General features: G+C 34.8%; 1 pseudogene; it reads right to left on the reverse strand.

The window, feature by feature from the left end:
- Positions 1-11,339: 11,339 nt before the first annotated feature.
- Positions 11,340-19,961, reverse strand: LOC102666364 (uncharacterized; annotated as a pseudogene).
- Between the last annotated feature and the right edge of the window lie 447 nt (positions 19,962-20,408).

The following is a 20,408-nucleotide window of genomic DNA, read 5'->3' on the forward strand; positions in this document are numbered from 1 at the left end:
ATCGAAACTTAATGCGCTTAAACCAATGACAGCAAAGCAAATCAGTGCCCAAGAAATATCACCAAGTAGGTGTTAGGTGTCATGAGAACTTATTATCAAAAGCAAATAGAGGTTTGTTTTGCATGTGTGCCGTTAGCCTATTACCAATTGAATGGGATAGCTCTATAATTTTATAGCCTGTTATTAGCCTATTTTATCATCAATAAGAAAGTAGAGTCAATATGTGGTAAGTGTTGGCTAAAAGATGGCTATAAGTCTACTAAGTCTACCATCTAACATAAAACTGGTGTGACCAATGAAAGCTATCAAACAAGTGTACTAAGAGTTCCAATAAGTCACCTTTTGTCTTCTAACCATGTTACCATGTAAAACCATGATTAAAAGCACAAGATTATCGATATGATAGACTTGGTATATGATTTTTCAAGGCTAAAAACTCATGCAAGAACTGTGTCATAGGTGGTAGGTGAATTACGATTGATGCAACAATGTGGTTCACATCCACACAACCATATATGTTCACAAAAATAACATGAATCTTCAAAGTCTCATTAAGAAATTTGTTGAGTCATATTTTGCTAAGATGTCTTCAGTTCTTAATTATACCAAGTAACAGTTTGAGGTAATGAACCATGGAAGAAGTGGGATCTAACAAAACAATTTCTACAAGTCTGCAAGATTAAAAAGAAAACTGATATTGCAAGGAAAGTGTTTAAGAACAAGTCAACCTGATAGTACAAAAAAGACACATATATACAATGAAAATATAGGTCTTGTATCTATATACTAATATTGTGAAGTTGTCTTGTTGTTAAAAGGTGTATTGCTACATATGTTGTGAATACTGACATTCTGTTATGAAAATCATAAGAATTGTTAAAGCACCTGGAAGAAGTGGCAGCCAAAGAAGCTTTCAAATGTCATTATGATATGTCACTAATACTCAACCAAATAGCCATCACCTCCAAACTAGACAGAGGAAAACTATCAATAACATGTGTAGGCTTCATAATAATTTGTATAATGAATTTGAAGTCGTATCTTCAACTTCTACTGTACTACTAGATAGTGAAATGCATGATCATTCCTTTGTACATGAACAAGCAAATGATCCACTTCAACAGACATATGAAGGCTTTTCAGATGACAATACTGAAAATATAGGTGACAATAATTTGAAATATTATATCAAACAAATTACACCTCAAAGTAATAATCATACTTGTGTTACTGTTGGTTGTAATGCATAAACTACTAACAGTTTAATAGATGATGAGAATGAGTTATCTGATGGTGTTCATGAATCTGCTCATGACATTAGCACATGTTTAAGTCTCACATTGTAGAGGCTTTACCTTCAGCAATATGTTGTTAATGCCAAATTAAGTAACATGTACTTTCTAGGATATGTTGATCTAGGAGATCCTTCTGAAACATGTGCAAATTGCCAAGTTGTTATGTGGTATTAAGAAAGAACAAGAAAAAATAGAAACCAAGCTATTGCCAAATATAGTCTTTGTTATAGCATAGGAAGGATACAACTTCTTTTTCTCAAGAATCCTCCAATGCTTTTGCAACAACCACTATGTGATCAAGAATCACGCGAAAGCAGAAATTACCAACATAATATCAGGGCTTATAATATGATGTTTGCTTTTAGCTCTCCTGGAGACAAGATAGATAAAAGTGTGCTCTAAGGAAAAGGTCCAACAATTTATAAAATTCATGGACAATCATGTCATTTGATTGGAAGCCTATTACTAATGCCTGGGAAACCTCCAATTTTTTTTTGACTTGGTTTGCATTAAATGGCTATGTGTCTATTTTTATTCGGTTGTGATATCGTTAAATGGATGGCTATATGCATGACATTTTTAAAACTTGTGCAAGGCAAAATATACTAGATTCACTACTGGTGACCAAGTTAAAAGAAATGCTTGATGAACACAATGTGTTTGCTAAGTCCTTTAGGATGGCCAAAGATAGGTATGATTACTTTCAGATAGAGAATCTTAACCTGCTATTGATAACAGACGGGAAAAAGGATGGAAGAATCTATAATTTGCCCATAGTTTTAGAGGTGGCTGCAGTTATTGTTGGTGACGCAAATCAATCTATCAATCGAGACATTATACTTGAAAGACAAAGTGGACATTTACAAAGAATCAATGAGCTTCATCCAAGTTATCTTGGATTGCAATATCCTTTCTTGTTTCCTTATGGTGAAGATGGAACTGCAGTGATATCAAACATAGAGATATAGGTGATTCTCATCAGAGAAAGAGAAACAGATTAATTATTAGAGAGTTTTTGTGTTTTAAGCTGCAGTCCAGAAAAGATGAAGCACAAACTTTATTGAGGTCTAGAAGGTTATTTCAACAATTTATTGTTGATGGTTACACAATGATGGAAGCAAAACAATTATTGTTCATCAGAACTCATCAAAAGCAATTGCATTGTGTTCAACATAACACTTTAAAAAACGCACATCAGCCAATTGAAAATCAGAATGCCAGTTGTGGAAAACGTATTATTTTGCCTTCATCTTTTGTTGCTAGTTAGAGGTATATGGATCAATTGTACTTTGATGGAATGACCATATGTAGCATTGTTGGATTTCCAGATTTGTTTTTTGACTTTTACTTGCAATCCATACTGGCCAGAGATTCAACGGTCTTTTTTAGGTCTTAATTTAACTGCACAAGATTGGTTAGATATTGTCACAAGAGTTTTTAAACTCAAGCTACAACAACTTATGTCTGACTTGAAAGGAAAAAAATTAGGCAATGTGCTTGCATGTAAGTTGCGCGTTCATAATGGAGTTAGTACTCAATTGACTATTGTGTGTATATTTGTCATTAAAATAACCATATTACAATTGTAGATATCTACACAATAGAATTCCAGAGAAGAGGTTTGCCGCATGCTCATATCTTGCTGTTTTTGGATGTTGGCAGCAAGTATCCATCTCTTGCAGATATTGATCGCATCATATCAGCTGAGATACCAGATTCTATTGTGTCAATAAACATATGATGCATGGTTCATGTGGTCATGCAAACAGAATGTCTCCATGCATGAAAGATGAAAAATGTTCTAGATATTTTTCCTAAAAAATGGCAACCTAAAACTGTTGTTGACCAAGAGGGCTATCCCGTTTACAAAAGGCATAATGATGGTAAATATATTGACAAAAATAGGATAACACTAGATAATAGATATTTGGTACCATATAATCCAAATATGTTGTTGAAATATAAGGCACACCTCAACATAGAATGTTGCAATCAATCAACATTCATCAAATATTTATTCAAGTACATTAATAAAGGTTATGATCGCATAATCGCGACTCTCGTACCTGTCCAAAATAACGATGGAACTACTGGACATACTGTTGATGAGATTAAGCATTATCTTGATGGTAGGTATATTTCTCCTTGTGAATCTTGCTGGAGAATATTTTCATTCCAAATTCACAAGAGATCACCTGCTATTGAAAGGTTGTACTTTCATTTGCCTGGTGAAAATTTAGTAATATTTTTCCAGGAAGGAAAAAATCTAACGTACTTGCAATTCGTTTCAAAGTTTACATACATTGCCAAGTATAGATGTTGGAGGCCACGCAAAGGTGGAAATACAATTGGCAGGTTTAACTGGGTACCTCTAAGTAAAGGAGAATAATTACCTTTGGATGATGTTGGTTGTGGTTAGAGGACCAACCACCTATGAACAAATTCGTATAATTAATGGGCAACTATATTCTTCATTTGGAGAAGCTTGCTTTGCTATTGGCTTCTTGCTTGATAACAAGGAATATATTGAGGCTTTAAGAGAAGCATACCATTAAGGTTATGACCAATTCCTAAGAAGATTGTTTATAACAATGCTCATATTGAATAGCATTGAGAGACCAAATCAAGTGTGGGATGAAACATGGGAGTGTCTAATTGATGGTATTCTTCATCAACAGAGAAGGATAAGAAACATGTCAGGTAATGTAAAGTAAACCTTGTATTCTTTTATTGAATGCAATTGTTGTTTAAAACTTAAAAATTCAATTGTTTATTTCTATCCAAAGATTTAGATATTGAAACAAGAGTTACAGAATTTGGCATTGATTGAAATTGAAGAGATATTACAATTGAACAAAAAATCGTTAAAGGATTATCCAACCATGCCTTTTCCAAGAAATATGTTCTAGTCATGTTTTGGTAATAGATATATATGTGCTTAACAGAATTATGACAAGGCTCAATTACAACATGATTTCCAAACATACTTTGCTTCTCTAGCAGGTTAGGAAAAGCTAGTGTTCTTTTTATTCTAATATCACTACAATAGCAACAATGATGACTCAATCATGTCAATCTAATTACATTTTTTGTAATAAACAAACAAATGAACAGAGACATATCTTTAATTTAATCATCAATGTTGTCAATAGACAGGCTGGTGGAATGTTTTTCCTGTATGGATATGGAGGTACGGGGAAAACCTTTATGTGAAAGACATTAACTTTTGCATTACATTGAAAAGGTGATATTGTTTTGACAGTTGTCTCAAGTGCTATAGCCTCATTGTTATTACTCAATGGCAGAACTGCACATTCAAAATTTTCTATTCCTGTGCCTACATTAGACAACTCCACATGTAATATCCACCTAGGTACAGAACAAGCTGAACTATTAAAGGCAACCAAATTGATTATATGGGATGAGGCTCCTATGACTCATAAGTATTGTTTGAAGCATTAGATAAAACATTAAATTCCATCATGTGCATGTCTAATTTCGACAGTGGTCCATTTAGTGGAAAAGTTGTTGTGTTTAGAGGTGGTTTCAGGAAAATTCTTCTCGTCATCCAAAGAAGAAGTAGATCTAACATAGTGCACTCTACTATAAATGCTTCATATATGTGGGACTACTGCACATTTTTAAAGTTGACAACAAACATGTGTTTGTACTCCAACCTAACAATCACAAATGCACAAGAAATTAAGAGCTTTTCTCAGTGGCTGATAGATGTTGGTGATGGGAAACTAGGCAAAGGTGATGATGGGCTATACGACGTAGAAATTTCATCATAATTGTTGATTACAAACTTCATCGATCCTATTGAAGCAATTGTCAGCCATACTTACCTAGACAAATCCATAGCTATTCTAGCTTCAACGAATGAGGTTGTAAACCAAATAAATGACTACATATTAAACATCATCCCAGGTGAAGAGAAAGAATATTTTAGCTATAATTCAATTGACATGAGAGATGCTGCAGCAAGTGAATGTTATGAAGTTGTTACACCTGAATTTCTACATTCATTGAAGACATCATGAATACCTATTCATAAGATAAGGCTAAAAACAGGCACACCTATTATGTTGATTTGGAATTTAGACAAGCAGAAGGTCTTTGCAACGGAACAAGGCTAATTGTCTCTAGAATGGCCAATCATGTTATTGAAACACAGATAATTTCGGGAAAAAGCATAGGAAGTTTGGTGTAAATTCCATGAATGTATTTATCCCCATATCAATCTCCATGGCCTTTCAAGATGACTAGAAGACAATTTCCATTTATATTTTCATATGCCATGACAATAATAAATCGCAAGGACAATCTCTTCAAAGTGTAGGATTATATCTTCCTAAACCAGTTTTCAGTCATGCCCAGCTTTATGTGGCATTCTCTAGAGTTCAGAGCAAAAGTGGATTGAAAATTGTTATTCATGATAAAGAAACAAAACCACTAAACATAACAACCAATGTGGTGTTCAAGGAAGTTCTTCAAAATCTGTAGTATGTTCTAAAACTAGCTAAATAATTACTGATGACATTGAAACCTATTGATATTGATCATGAACCTTTTCCATGCAAGGTTGTTTATTGCGGTGTATGTTGTAACACCTTCATCACATGAAGTTTTTGTAGAATTTGTTTGATCACATCAACATCTTGCTGAATTTGATACAAGCCAAATTGTTGTAACACTTTTTGAAATTGTTTAACACAACTAACATTATCTGCAAGCAAAGCACTTGAAATACACTTCTTTGTGTTTTTCAGTTCTCTGAATATGAGACCTTAATTACCTATGTTCCTTCTAAGATTGTAACATGTGTTTGTAGTGAATGGTTTATTGATTTGGACTCATTTTAAGATTACATGTTTTTGTAATTCTAGGATAAGGTATTATATTGTATTTATAGTGTAATGGTTTGGTCTTACTCATTGAATAAAAACACCATTCTTGTATGGACCATCAGGTTTCAGTTCAAGGCTGAATGCATGTATACTTAATGCAATGTTTAACATTGTTGTTTGTAGCAGGTGTCATGTAAGCCAAGACTCTACATTAACAACATTCGTCATATGGTACCCTGTTGTGGATAAATTGTATCACATTGTAATGGTGCAACGTTTATTTTTGAATCATAAGTATCACTTTCTAAGAGTTTAAGTTGCAAGGTATCATGATTGGAAAAATATTTATCATAAGCAGTTCCTCCATGTTTCTCAATACACTAGAGCTAAAATTGACATCACTTATCATATGCATTTTGATGTAACATAATGAATTAACATTAAGCCATACCTGTATTGCGTATATGATGACCATTCCTACTAATATCAATTGATTTCAAAGGAAATCAGAATTAAAGAATTTGTTAATTTATAAAGAAAGAACTAAGACAAGAACTATAATTTTCATCCTCTCATGCTACCTTGAGACATATTTTTTCGATAACCACTTCAAATAAATTGTAATTTATCTTTTTAAACATCAAATTTTTATATAAACCAATTGTTGAAATAGTCAAAAATAGATTCATGCACCTATCAAACTTGACTGTTATAATAATGTCTACAAACCCACATTTTCTTCATGCACCTATCAATAGTTACTAACAGATCTAATAGGCCTTAATTATTTGTTTGTCCATATTATACAATACCATGAAAATGATTTTTAATTAATTCAAACTTAATTTTAAATTTTAATATTAATGTAATTCATTGGTTGAAAACTTAATTTTAAATAAATTTGCAAAAATTATTTTTATACACACTCAAAATAGTAGCAATAAACAAATAATCGCTAATGACCCATACGAATAACAAATCCGTAATGACTTTATGGATTCGTAATACGTATCAGATTCACCAAAGGATAATTTTTTTAGTTATCTGAAATGGCATGGGTGTGCAAGTATATTGGTGGGTGCAAGAAGCAAAGGTGGCACTGCTAAAACGTTGTTCATTTTTAAAACCGCAAACACAGTTTCATTTCATGCTTTGCATTTCCAAAGCTTGCTTTGTCTTCTTCACTGACCAATGGAAACAACATCGAGTTTCTCCTAAAAATGAAGATGAAGTTCGTCCATCTAACCTGCAACGGTAGTGCCTTCCTGCACCAATGTCGTTGCCTACCACTATCAACTGGACACCTAACACGCGTCGAAGCACCGCGCCTGGTAAGATATTTCGAATACACTCTGTTTAGGGTTTTCTATTGTCTCTCATGCAGCCAACATCATATTAGCCTTTCTGAAATTGAGTTAATCCATAAATGAATTGTTTTATACAATGTGGAATACGAAAAGATAGACTTGAGCATTTAGTTCTAATTTATCAAACTGCATTATGAGTGGCCAACAATAGATTATGTTAGGCATGTTAATTGAATGGGCTTAACAATTATTACATTATACGTTAAGATGTTCAAGAATCAACAAATTTCATGAACTTTCTTAATAACTGATCATTTTGGGCCAAACTGTTAGAAAATATTTCTATTTTACCAATTTCATTTATATGAACACTGTATTCATAGCTTTGGCAATTGTCAACATAGAATTATACATTAAAAAAAAATCATATGCATCATGTAGTGTTACGACATTGGTTTGTTTTTGTACTTCTTTGAGTATCATTGATATACCATGTAGTCTATTATGAAAGAGTAATTTTGAATTTGTTATTTCAGCTTTGTTCTATTGCATTTCGAAATTAGCTCTCTAGCAATTTATGAGTGATGCAGTTTTATCAATGTCATTACACTTATGTATTGGTTGGTTGTTCTGTTTCAATTCATAATATGCATAATCTGAATGTACATGATATGTAATTTATTAGTGTTACAGTTTTATCAATTCATAATATGTGTGAGATGTACATCTTTATATGAAGCATTGTACAAACTGGCTTTCATCGTGACACAAGATTAGTGTCAATTTTGTTATAGGATTGTATAATAATCCGCTTAAATGGTTATTTATGTGTCAACATTTAATCATTCCAACTTTTTAACTCTATATGACCTTCAAAATTGATGAACAAAGACCATAGAAAGTGCTATGAAATGGCCAACATCATGTTGCAGATCACAAGAACATTAGAAGAGATTTTAAACACCGTTCATGCCAAAGAGCAAGTCAACCATTTATTATGATGTTGTTGTCATTTTCATTTTTATTTAACATATCATTTTTTCAATTATTTTGTACAATTGACCAATGAATTATTCTTATTCTAATGTTACATCCATTTCAAATGTAGACTTACGATGAAGTTAGTAGGTTGTTTGCCATGAGATGGAAGGACGTGCTTGAACGTTACTGACATTTGATTAACAAAAACGGGAATATGCATACTGTTGTGTACAATCAAGATTTGCACAACCCAACCATTGTCTCATGGTGGATAGCACTAAGGGATTTCTATCAGCTGATCGGAGATCATCAAGTGATGTTAACCCATTATCGCCAGAGTGTATTCTTGCTGACCATATTCAAAACCAACAATCATCCAAAATCATTCCCAAAATGACACTCATTATACCATTAAGTGACGAATTCGGTGACTTTCATGGTGCTTCTGAATCAATACAAAATTACTTGCAACAACTTGGTAAGTTATTTAACACGAAACTCAATCACTCAGTTAACCTTTATCTGCCAAATTTTTAATTTCTTCCATTTCTCACATAAAGTTGTTGTTAATATCAGGATGTTCTGAGCAGTATGTATTATTTCATTAAAGCAAAGGATTCAATTATTTGAATTTGGAAGACATTGTGGAATGCCGCATTATTTACAATGACCGGATAAAGACAACTAAAATTGGAGCAAAATGGAAAGTATTTTGTCAAACATAGTCTTTCGAACTTGGCATGCAAATTGTCTTTGAATTTCCCGATCCAACCGTTAACTATGTTTTATTTTGGCTATGTTTATAAATTAAGTACAATGTTATTATGAATTTTATAAATCCTTGTAAATCGACAATGTCATTCTCTTAACATTATGACTTTGTTATTTCCATTTTCGTATATAATATCAGTTTTCCTTTTGCTTCATATTCAAATTAGTTTTATACGTAGTCATGATTCATTTTTAACTTATATTAATTTTTTCCTCATTAATTTGATTTCAAATTTAATAAATAACAATATTGTACAATATTATAATTGTATAATCGACACCTGTATTGTAATTTTTATTTTTCTGCTTACGCGTGCAGACACACAATAAGAACTACACAATTGAATGATTTATAAAGAAAATAAGAAAGACAATTACTATAACTTTCATCCTTTCATGCTACCATGAGCCATATTGTTTTCTATAACCACTTCAAATAATTTTTAATTTATCTTTTTAAATACCAGACTCTTTTATTAACCAGTTATTGAAATAGTCAAAAATTGATTAATTACATTTTCAAAAAATGAATTTGACTATTTTTAATTTAACAAATCTATGTCTAATGTCTACAAACCTTCATTTTCTTCCTTCAGCTGTCAATAGTTACTGCCGGATCTAATAAGCCTTAATTATCACATTTTCCATAATATATGATCCAATGCCAGTGCTTTTTAATTAATTCAAAACTTAATTTTCAAGTGTCATATTAATGTCGTGCATTGGCTGAAAATTAATTTTATATACTACAGTAGCACAAATTATTTTTATACACTCAAATTAGTAGCAATAAACAAAAAATTGTTATTAACGCATACAAATTACAAATCTACAATAGTTTTATGGATTCATAATACGTAACAGATTCACCAAAGGAAAATTTTTCAATTGTCCGAAATGGTCTGGGTGTGCAAGTATATTGGTGGGTGCAGGAAGCAAAAGTGGCGGAAACGTTGTTCTTTTTTAAAACCACAAACATGATTTCATTTCATGTTTTGCATTTCCAAACCTTGTTGTGCCTTCTTCACTGACCAGTGGAAAAAGCATCGATATTTTGCCAAAAATGAAGAAATAGCCTAGCTTGGAAGATGAAGCTAGTCTAACTCACGCACAATGACAGTGCCATCCTCCACTAGCGCCGCTGCTTACCACTGTCAACCAGACACCTAACACGTGTCGAAGCACCGTGCCTGGTAAGATTATTGGTACAAATACACTATATTCAGACTTTTCTATTGTCTCTCACAGAGCTAACATCATCTTACCCTTACAATTCTTTGCATTTCCTTTCTTTCGTTAACAGAGTATATTCATTTTTGGATAATCATAACACTGTGGAACACAAAACATAGACCTAGACATTTAGTTTTAATTAATCAAAGTGTATTACGAGTGGAAAAAAAGAAAATGATAGTGTTATGCATGTCATAGAACACAGAGTATTGTGTGTTAAACCTCATTTTCTCTACTTCATTTTTGTTCTTCAAAATACATGAGTATTAAGTCATTCTGTAATTTGGTATCAAAATTTATATTACAACTGTCAGAAAATCATTTCTATTTTACCAATTTCATTTATATCAATAGTCTAAATATAGCTCTGCCTCTTGTCAACACTAAATGATTTATTAAAAGAAAACCATATCAATCATGTGGTGTTACAACATTGGTTTGTTCATGTACTTCATTCCGTCTCATTTATATACATGTACTCTATTATGAAAGAGTACCTGTCAATTTAATATGTCAGTTTTGTTCTATTACCTCTTGAAATTGGCTTTCCTACAAATTATGTGTGTTGTAGTTTTATTAATGTGATTACACTTGTGTATTCATTAGTTCTTCTATTTCAATTCTTAATATACATAATGGTGGGCACATTGCACATGGAAAATAGATGTGTCATCTGCATTTTTATGTTAGGCTAAGAAGGAACTACTCATTTATGTATAGAATTATATAATAGTATTAGTTACAACATTAATGTCAATTCTGTTATAGCATTGTATGATAGTATTAGCTACATATTAATCTGCTTAAATGGTTATTTTTGTATTAAGATTAAATGATGCCAAGTTTTTAACTACATAAGGAGTTCAAAATTGATGATCAATATAATTTCACTATAAGAATTATTATTCATTCCTTATTTTTTCCAACCTGTCAACATTATTTCTTGCGTTTTCCAATTGATGCCCAATGCTTTTCCAAGATTTCTTATGCCAGTCCACACTTCTCCTAGACCTTTCCTTGTGTCAAAGGTCATTCTCAACTTCTCTAACATATCAGAATTATTAAACAAGTTTTTTAGCTTTTCTAGCCTGTCTATGCTCTTCCTTGGCTTTCCTCTATGATCAGTGCTTTTTGTACTTCGAAAATATTTGTACTCTTTTAAGACTGCTCAAACTAGTATGTGCTTTGTCGGAAGCTATATCGTTGCCATGGAGACTTCTCAATTGTTGTTATGAACTTCTTGAAATGCCTGATGTACTCAGGAAATAGTTCCAAATAGTGGTTACCTCCTTTGAGCTACAGTGGTTCATACTTCTCTTTATACAATTGTTAGTCGTCATTTACAACTAACTTTAGTAATGAAAAGCATTATGAAACTTATGCCTTTTCCCCAATTTATAGTTCTTTTTGTAAGTTTGTACATATTTTTTGGTTTAGTTTAATTTTGCTCAGTAGAAATACCCATTATTGTGATTTAATGTGCTTTCAACTTCAGTTTCAGGTGAAAAGATGAAGAATAAGAAGGTTGCAGCAATTGGTGTCTCGCTAAGTGTAACGACCCACCTCGTCGCTACGATATCACCATTCTAAATCGCGATTATTTCAATTTTTAAATGAGAACTCCGTTAATTTGCTTATGAAAAATGAAAGTAATTTTTGTCTCGACATACATTCACCAAATAACACACCATTACTTAAGTGAATACATATAAATATAGGAATAGTAACTCAGTACACGTCATACACATAATGGAAAGTACATTTGTTCATACATATAATTAAATTTATGATTTACATCTTTAGTTCAACAAAAGAATCATCAACCGGCTATGGAGGAGTTGATTAACAAAACATAACTCTCTCCCAAAATAATCTCAATGTCATCACATCGGCTCGATGGCTCCTCAACAGAATCTCACTTCCTGCACCCTACTGCTATCATTTTGCTCCCACGAACAAGATTCGCGATCATCACAGGTATCAACTACACGATTCAAAATCACAAGGGTGAGTTCATTATAAAAAGAATTAACACAAAAACCAAACAATCACAATTAGAAGAAACACATTATCAAATTATCATAAGAATACACAAACATTCATTGATCCACACACACTCAAGAATCAGTCATTATCCATCCCATTAATCAATATGATGCATGCACCTGACCTTAACTCTCAGATGCAATGTGGTACCGTACCATCCCCAAGGAAATAGCCTAAGCGTGTCCCCACGACACCTCACTTAGGAAAACTATGCAGTAAGTGTCGAGGCCACCCTGTCGTGCACCGTAACTCCCCCCCCCCCCCATGGTGATCAGCCTGAGCCACAAGGGAGTTCCCCCTAGTACAAGTAGTCCTCTTCACAAGGAACTACAAGTACATACTGCCATAGTTTATACTATTTCCCATGTCATATGAGGCATGAAACATGGGAACCATCAACTGCATAGACCATGGATGAATTAAAGATCCTAAACATCCCCTCAAAGATGTTTAAACTCTTTAACCACTCTATTTTCCCCCACCAGGGACATCCGACAAGGTCAATGCACCCCCCCATGAACATACACAACATACGATGTATGAACGTGAGCACCATCAAGTACAAAGACCATGGATGAATTAAAGATCCTAAACATCCCCTCATAGATGTTTAAACTCTTTAACCACTCTATTTTCCCCCACCAGGGACATCCGACAAGGTCAATGCACCCCCCACGAACTTACACAACATCCAACGTATGAAACATGGGCACCATCAAGTACACTGACCATGGATGTGGAGAAGAGAAGAGTGAAAAGTCGTGTTTTTAATGCAGAGAACACATTTATAAGCTGCAGATTTCACTTAACGAGCCTGTCGCGCTAAGCCGAAGTCCACTTCTTATGCTTTGCGCAAGAATTTAGGCTTAGCATAGCCCCCTCTGCACTAGGTCTTGCTTAGCGCACCTCTGGTCGCTAAGCGCAATTCCCTTTCTGGTTTAAATTGCACTTAGCACACCTCTGGGCGCTTAGCGCAATTCCCTTTCTGGTTGGAATTGCGCTTAGCGCGCCATTATCGCTTAGTGAGAGACCAAAAGTTGTTATTTTCAGAATCCCAACGGTCAGACTGTGGACAAATATCTTAATAAGCTCCAGACAAAATATGAAGATGATCCAACGGTTAACGAATCTAAGATCACGATTTTACTGAACTAGGTTTAGGCAAAAAATCTAAAATCTCATAATTTCAACTTAGCTCAACAAAACTCCACATAACTCAACATCCACATCAAGAAATTCGCACATGACTAATTCAAGGCATACTTCAACTCATTCAAGTCAACCATATAGTCAAATAACACAATAACTACAATTAAACATCGATTTATAACTTGTAATATTTCAGGGTGTTACACTAAGCGAGGCATATGCACTTAACGAGCAACATTCGCTAAGTGAGACATCAGCTCGCTTAGTGAGTGAGGAGAATCTGGAAGAGAATTTGTCACGCATGCACACACTCAGTGCGCCATCAGCTCGCCCAGCGAGTCATTTGTGTAATTTTAGAGTGATTTTTAGGTTCCTAGAGGTGGAGAAGACATCCCTACCACTGTGTAATTTGAATTTTGCTACCAAAACCTCCTATCGTAACTAAAAGGTGATAACTTTCCATGGAAGGCTAAAGCTTTTGTTGGGAATTTCTACTGAGGCTTGATGTAAATATTCTTTACTATTTATTTGAAAGTTGTTTTGATGTGTTTATTGCTTCTATCTGCATTTAATTTTTGCAAGCTTTTGGTCTGATCACCCATTTGTGTGTAAAGTTAGGATTTTTAGCATTGAGAAATGTTTTGAATCCTTAGAACTGGATAGAGCAGGGCTAGATAACTGTATTGTCTGGACACGGAGTGCAGGGACTTTATTTTTCAATATGTTGTGATCTTAATGTTGTTCAGTTAGGCTAAGTTCGACGAGGGATCCGAGAACGAAGTTTAATCAGAATTAGCCCATTCATGCGAGACATCGGTGTTTGGGATAATTGTCCTCAGCATAGAACACAGAAACAACATTAAATAGAGAAAAACCCTTAATTGCATCAAGTTACTTAGTAGAAGGACCCAACATTTTAATCATTTGTTTATTTCTCGCATTTACATAGTTAATTTTGTAGTTATCTTCAGAATTGCAACTATATCCTATGCTTATTTCCATTTCATGATTTTATACAAATGTCTACTTATTGAATGAACGTTTTTCCGAATGAAACAAACTCCCTGTGATTTGATACTCAGTTCTTACCGCTTTATATTACTTGTGACTCAGTGCACTTGCTGATAAATTTCGGAGTTGTAGTAGAGGCAAAACAATAGTCCCCATAGTTAATTGCCATGAGAGCAATCTATAAGTCGTTGTCGGGGAGTTTCTTTCCATTTAGGAAAGTTTAGTTCAGTTTATAGGCATTGATTCTTTATTCTTTTATTAATTTTTGTCTGAATAGTTAGTTAGTTTGGAATTTATTTTTCTCTTGGATTGGTTAACCACTGCTCTTGCTAGTGCTTTGTATGCGAGGTAAATCTTCTACAGGTGATTTAATTCCATTGGATTTGGAAATTGGAGCCACTTGTAGAAGGAACAACGTTGAATGAAGAAGAAAAATACTGCAGGACAGGACAACATCACCAATTCTTGAGGAACCTCTATCATCTGAGTTGTCTTCTATCTTTCCACAAACAAGGGAATCTGAAATAGGGGCACCTGAGGCTAACATAATGGTTGAAGGTCAACCTAGGAGAGTGACCCTTGAAGACTACTTTAGTTCTGTTGTGCCGCAATTCTTCACCAATATAGCGTGGCCTGAGGTTCAAGCATATAATATTACTTATCCTCATTCTTTGATTCAGCTAATACAGGGAAATTTATTTCATGGCCTACTGAATGAAGACCTGTATGCACACCTAGCGACTTACATTGAAATCTGCAATATAGTCAATATTGCAGGTGTGCCGGAAGATGCTGTAAGACTGAGTTTGTTCTCATTTTCACTGTCTGGAGAAGCGAAAAGATGGTTACATTCATTTAAAGGGAACAGTCTTAAGACTTAAGATGAAGTGGTTGAAAAATTTATGAAGAAGTATTTCCCCGAGTCTAAGACTACAGAAGGAAAGGCATCCATCTCCTCATTTCACAAATTCCCAAATGAATCCTTGAGTGAAGCTCTAGAAAGATTCTATGGCTTGCTACGGAAAACTCCGACTCATGGATTTTCAGAGCCAATTCAGCTGAACATATTTATTGATGGGTTAAGGCTACAATCCAAGCAGCTACTTGATGCTTCTGCAGGGGGAAAGATTAAATTGAAGACCCCAGAAGAAGCCATGGAACTAATTGAAAATAAGGTTGCAAGTAATCATGCAATCTTGCGTGATTGGACACACATTCCCACCAAAAGAAGCCTGTTGGAGCTCTCATCTCAGGATGCATTATTGGCACAAAACAAGTTGCTATCCAAGCAACTTGAAACATTGACCAAAACATTGAGTAAGTTGCCAAATCAATTTCATGTTAGTCAACAATCACATTCAACTATTTTGCAGGTTGGAGGTTGCAGCATATATGGGGGAGCCCATGAGTCCGGATGCTGTATTCCCATAGATGACACAACTCAAGAGGTAAATTACATGAGGAATCAGCCCAGACCCAATTTTCATGTAGGAGGATATTCAGGTTTTTAGCATGGTTCGAATTATAATCAGCAACAAGGGCCTAGCCTATACGACAGAACCACTAAGCTGGAGGAGACCCTTGCTCAGTTTATGCAGGTCACAATGTCTAACCACAAGAGCACGGAGTCTGCAATCAAAAACCTAGAAATCCAAGTGGGGCAGCTAGCCAAACAGTTAGCAGAAAACTCTTCTAGCACTTTTGGAGCAAACACCGAGAAGAATCCTAAAGAAGAGTACAAAGCAGTATTGACCAGAGGTAGAAAGGTCATCTTGATTGAGGATGAGGAGAGGACAATTGAGAACAACCAAGAACTAGTTGTTGAAGAGGAAGAAGAAAAGAAGGAAACAGAAGAAAACCATATGAGGGAGAAGTCAATAACTGAGAATGAGAAAGAAATAAATGGAGAAGGAAAAGAAAAAGAAAAAGAAAAAATGAGAAAAATGAGAAAAATGAGAAAAATGAGAGAAAAGAAGGAGTCAAGAAGACTAAGAGTAAGCTTGCTCGTGAAAAGAAGAAGGAGGCAATTCCATATATAGGGAAAGAGGTTCCATATCCTTTGGTACCCTCAAAGAAAGACAAGGAGTGGCACTTAGCTCGATTCCTTGATATTTTCAAGAAATTGGAGATAACAATTCCCTTTCGGGAAACTCTACAGTAGATGCCACTCTATTCAAAAATTTTAAAAGATCTGTTAACCAAGAAGAGCAAGTACATTCACAGTGACAATATAGTTATGGAAGGAAATTGCAGTGCAGTGATTCAAAGAATCCTTTCACCGAAGCACAAAGATCATGGGAGTGTCACAATTCCCTGCTCTATTGGTTTTGTGTCTGTTGGAAAAGCTCTCATTGATTTGGGAGCCAGTATAAACTTGATGTCACTCTCCATGTGTAGGAGGATAAGAGAATTGGAAATTATCCCAACGAGGATGACACTACAGTTAGCAGATAGTTTTATTACCAGACCCTATGGCATAATTGAAGATGCTCTGGTTCGAGTGAAGCATTTTACTTTCCCCGCTAATTTTTTAGTGATGGATATTGAAGAGGACACTGAAATTCCCTTGATCTTGGGACGTCCCTTCATGTTAACTACCAGTTGCGTGGTAGATATGGGAAAAAAATGGAAATAGGCATCGCTAATCAGAAGATTAGTTTTGATTTGTTTGATGAAGGAAAGCATTTGCTCGACCAGAATGTTTGTTCAAAGGTAGATGAAGGATGGAAGGAGATGGTTTTGAATGTTGGAACCAAATTTGATCCAGATCCATGAAGTATGATGTGTCAAGCTAATGATGTTAAACGAGCGCTTACTAGGAGGCAACCCAACTCTTTTTAATTTTTTTTCATCACTGCATATAGTTAGGATTACTTGTTTGTGATTGCTTGAATGATCAGCATGTTTTGCACTTCATTTGGGGTTGATTAAGCTTCTTTGAAGCTGTGGATAGAGAAAGAACTTAGAAAATTTTTCAGTCATCCACTCATTCAGTGCACCTCATGAACTAAGAGAATCATTGTTCATGCACTGAGTGAGTCATCTCTCACGCTAAGCCCATTAACCCTTATTTATTGGCTGAAAGGGCCTCGCTGAGTGAGCCCTGTGTGCTAAGCCCAAAAACTTCTCTGGAATTTCATCTTTTGGAATTGGGCTAAGCAAGTCATCTCGCTAAGCGCACAACTTCAACTCACTAAGCGCCCCAGTGCGCTAAGCGCAATTTCACCTCTGTCTGGACCTTAATGTGAATTGGGCCCAACGAGTCAGTTCGTTAAGCCAAAATATCTCTCAGGTTTGCAATTGCGCTAAGCGAGCCCCACTATTGCATCGGGAAGCATTTTATTCGCTAAGCCGGCCCCTGGCCCACTAAGCAAGAGTTGCAGACCAATCAGAGCTGCAAAACTCGCTCAGCGTGTACCCTTTGCGTTAAGCCCAAATCATTCTTGAGTTTTCTAATTTTTGAATTGGGTTGAGCGACTTTGCCCGCTAAGCGTGTGAGTTTGAATTTTGAAAACTCAAACCTCATTGAGTGCTCGCTTAGCAAGTGACCCGCGCTAAGCGAGGCAATCGAAACTGCCAAAAATAAGGCTTAACTGCCTTAGGCAGTTACTGTTGCGCATTTTATACGCTTTACTCTTAGCATCTCTGTGCACTTTTCTACATTGTGCTTTCACTTGTGCCAGTCTGCTTCTCTGCTTTCCTATTTGCTTCTCCACTCTGCAATCCAAGTAAGTTTCTCTAACTTGGCATTTTAACTTTTGTTTTGAAACTTAGGTTAGAAGACTTACTGCAGCTATTTTAAAGTTTCGATTTTGTGATTTGTAATGTTGCTGTTAGGTTAGTTATTAGATGCTACGTTGTTAGGGGTTTAATTCCGCATTCAATGTATGTTCTTTTGTGTGGATTTGATTAGGTTTTGAGGCCTAATAGGGGCCTGTGGTAGGGGGCTGAAAAGCCCCAAGTTTTCAGGAAAATTCAATGTGCTTGCTAAGCGCGCCTGTGTGCTAAGCGAGTTCATCAATTTTTTGTTGAATTTTTGGGTTCTCAGATGAACTCGCTAAGCTGACCTTGTCCTGCTAAGCGTGTTCATCATTTTTGTTTGAATATATGAGTTTCTGTATGAGCTCGCTAAGCTACTGCACTTTGGCTTAGCGAGAGTTTAAATTTCCAATTTTGTTTAACTGTTCATATGAACTCGCTTAGCCGGCATGCCACACTTAGCGAGTTGTGTTTCTTGGGTCAGAATCTAAGAGACTTTTGGTCTTCTATTAGTGGCTAAGCGAGTCAGACTCGCTAAGCCACCCAGCCTCTTTTAGTGAATAAGCCTGGGCTAAGCGAGTCAGTCTCGCTAAGCCCAAAGCAATTTAGTTTTCTGAGTTTTTGTTCTTGCGCTAAGCGAGTCAATCTCACTAAGCGCAATTTCTTCTCTATTTTGTTTTATTTTGGGCTAGTCAGTCTCCCCATAGTTACTTGCCATGGGAGCAATCTACAACTTCATCTGAAGTACCATACACAATAACATAAGGAACTAAATGACATGCATTGGGTCATTATTATAGTAAAATTTTAAAAGGATTTGTCATTATGTATTCATTTGGACTAATTTTGAATTTTAAATGCTCTAACCACCCTAACTCACATCAACAAATTCCAAAATCTTACACTTGAATTAGTGAATTGACCTCATCAAATCCATTAAGGGTGAGAGTCTAAAGGTATTTCATCTAAAAAACTTATGAAATGTGGTAATAAAGGAAAGGTGAAGAGTCTCAAGGTATTTCATTCACACAAGGAATTATGAAATGGTCTGAAATATATCCAATATTCTAATCATGAGAATTGAGAAATCATATATACAAGAAGATATCCTGAAAGGATGACACTGCCTGTATGACAATCATAGAGACAATCTCACTAATATCTAATGGAGCACCCTTATAAATCATAGAGAAGTAAATATGTATATCAAGGTCCAAAGAAGAGTGCAAAATCATGGCATTTTGACTACAATCTTGGTTTTAAAATTCAAAGTCATGTTTTAATAAAAAAAAAAACAAAATAATGGCTCAATGCATGAGGCAACCACTACAAGTTTTTTTTTTTTGGCACAACCTATGATTTGCTAATTGTGACTTGTGATGTTGTATTAGCGACAAGAACCTGAGACCAGTAGGTTGCAAGGTAGTAGTCTTACATGATATAGATTGGATTGTCAGTTTATTTTCACTAAAAAGGAGTTTATTTATAGGTTCCAAGACAATTTATTTATCAGGGGAGTAACCTGCCAAGAGAAACACTCTTAGATAGTTCCATGTCATTGTCCTTGTTACATAGCTTACCCTCTCGGATTAAACTCTTGGCTTGAATACATTTATCTATCTAGAGGAGTTTGGTGACATGTTGATCATGAAGTTCATGGCCTGGAGAGCTAATCATAGGAGAAGACTTACAAAATATCAATCATTCAATAATTAAGTGCATTCTCTGTATAGAAGTAAATTATAACCGCATTATCCTTCTTTCACATTTCTCAACAAGATAAAAAAAGGTGATTGAGATACACATTTTTTTTCTAAACATTAAAATGAAAAATGTTTTAAATATCCAAAGTCTAGAACTATTAAAAAAATCAATATAAGGAAAAATAGACTAAAAGTGTAAAGAAAAAATAAAAACAGATAAAAGAAAGATGCCACTGAGGTATCCTAGATAAAAAATAATGAAAAATATATCAGAAGAATGCAACTAATCTTGAAGCTAAGCCT

The sequence above is a fragment of the Glycine max genome, chromosome 11 (assembly GCF_000004515.6).
Source record: "Glycine max cultivar Williams 82 chromosome 11, Glycine_max_v4.0, whole genome shotgun sequence".
Classification (NCBI taxonomy): Eukaryota; Viridiplantae; Streptophyta; class Magnoliopsida; order Fabales; family Fabaceae; genus Glycine; species Glycine max.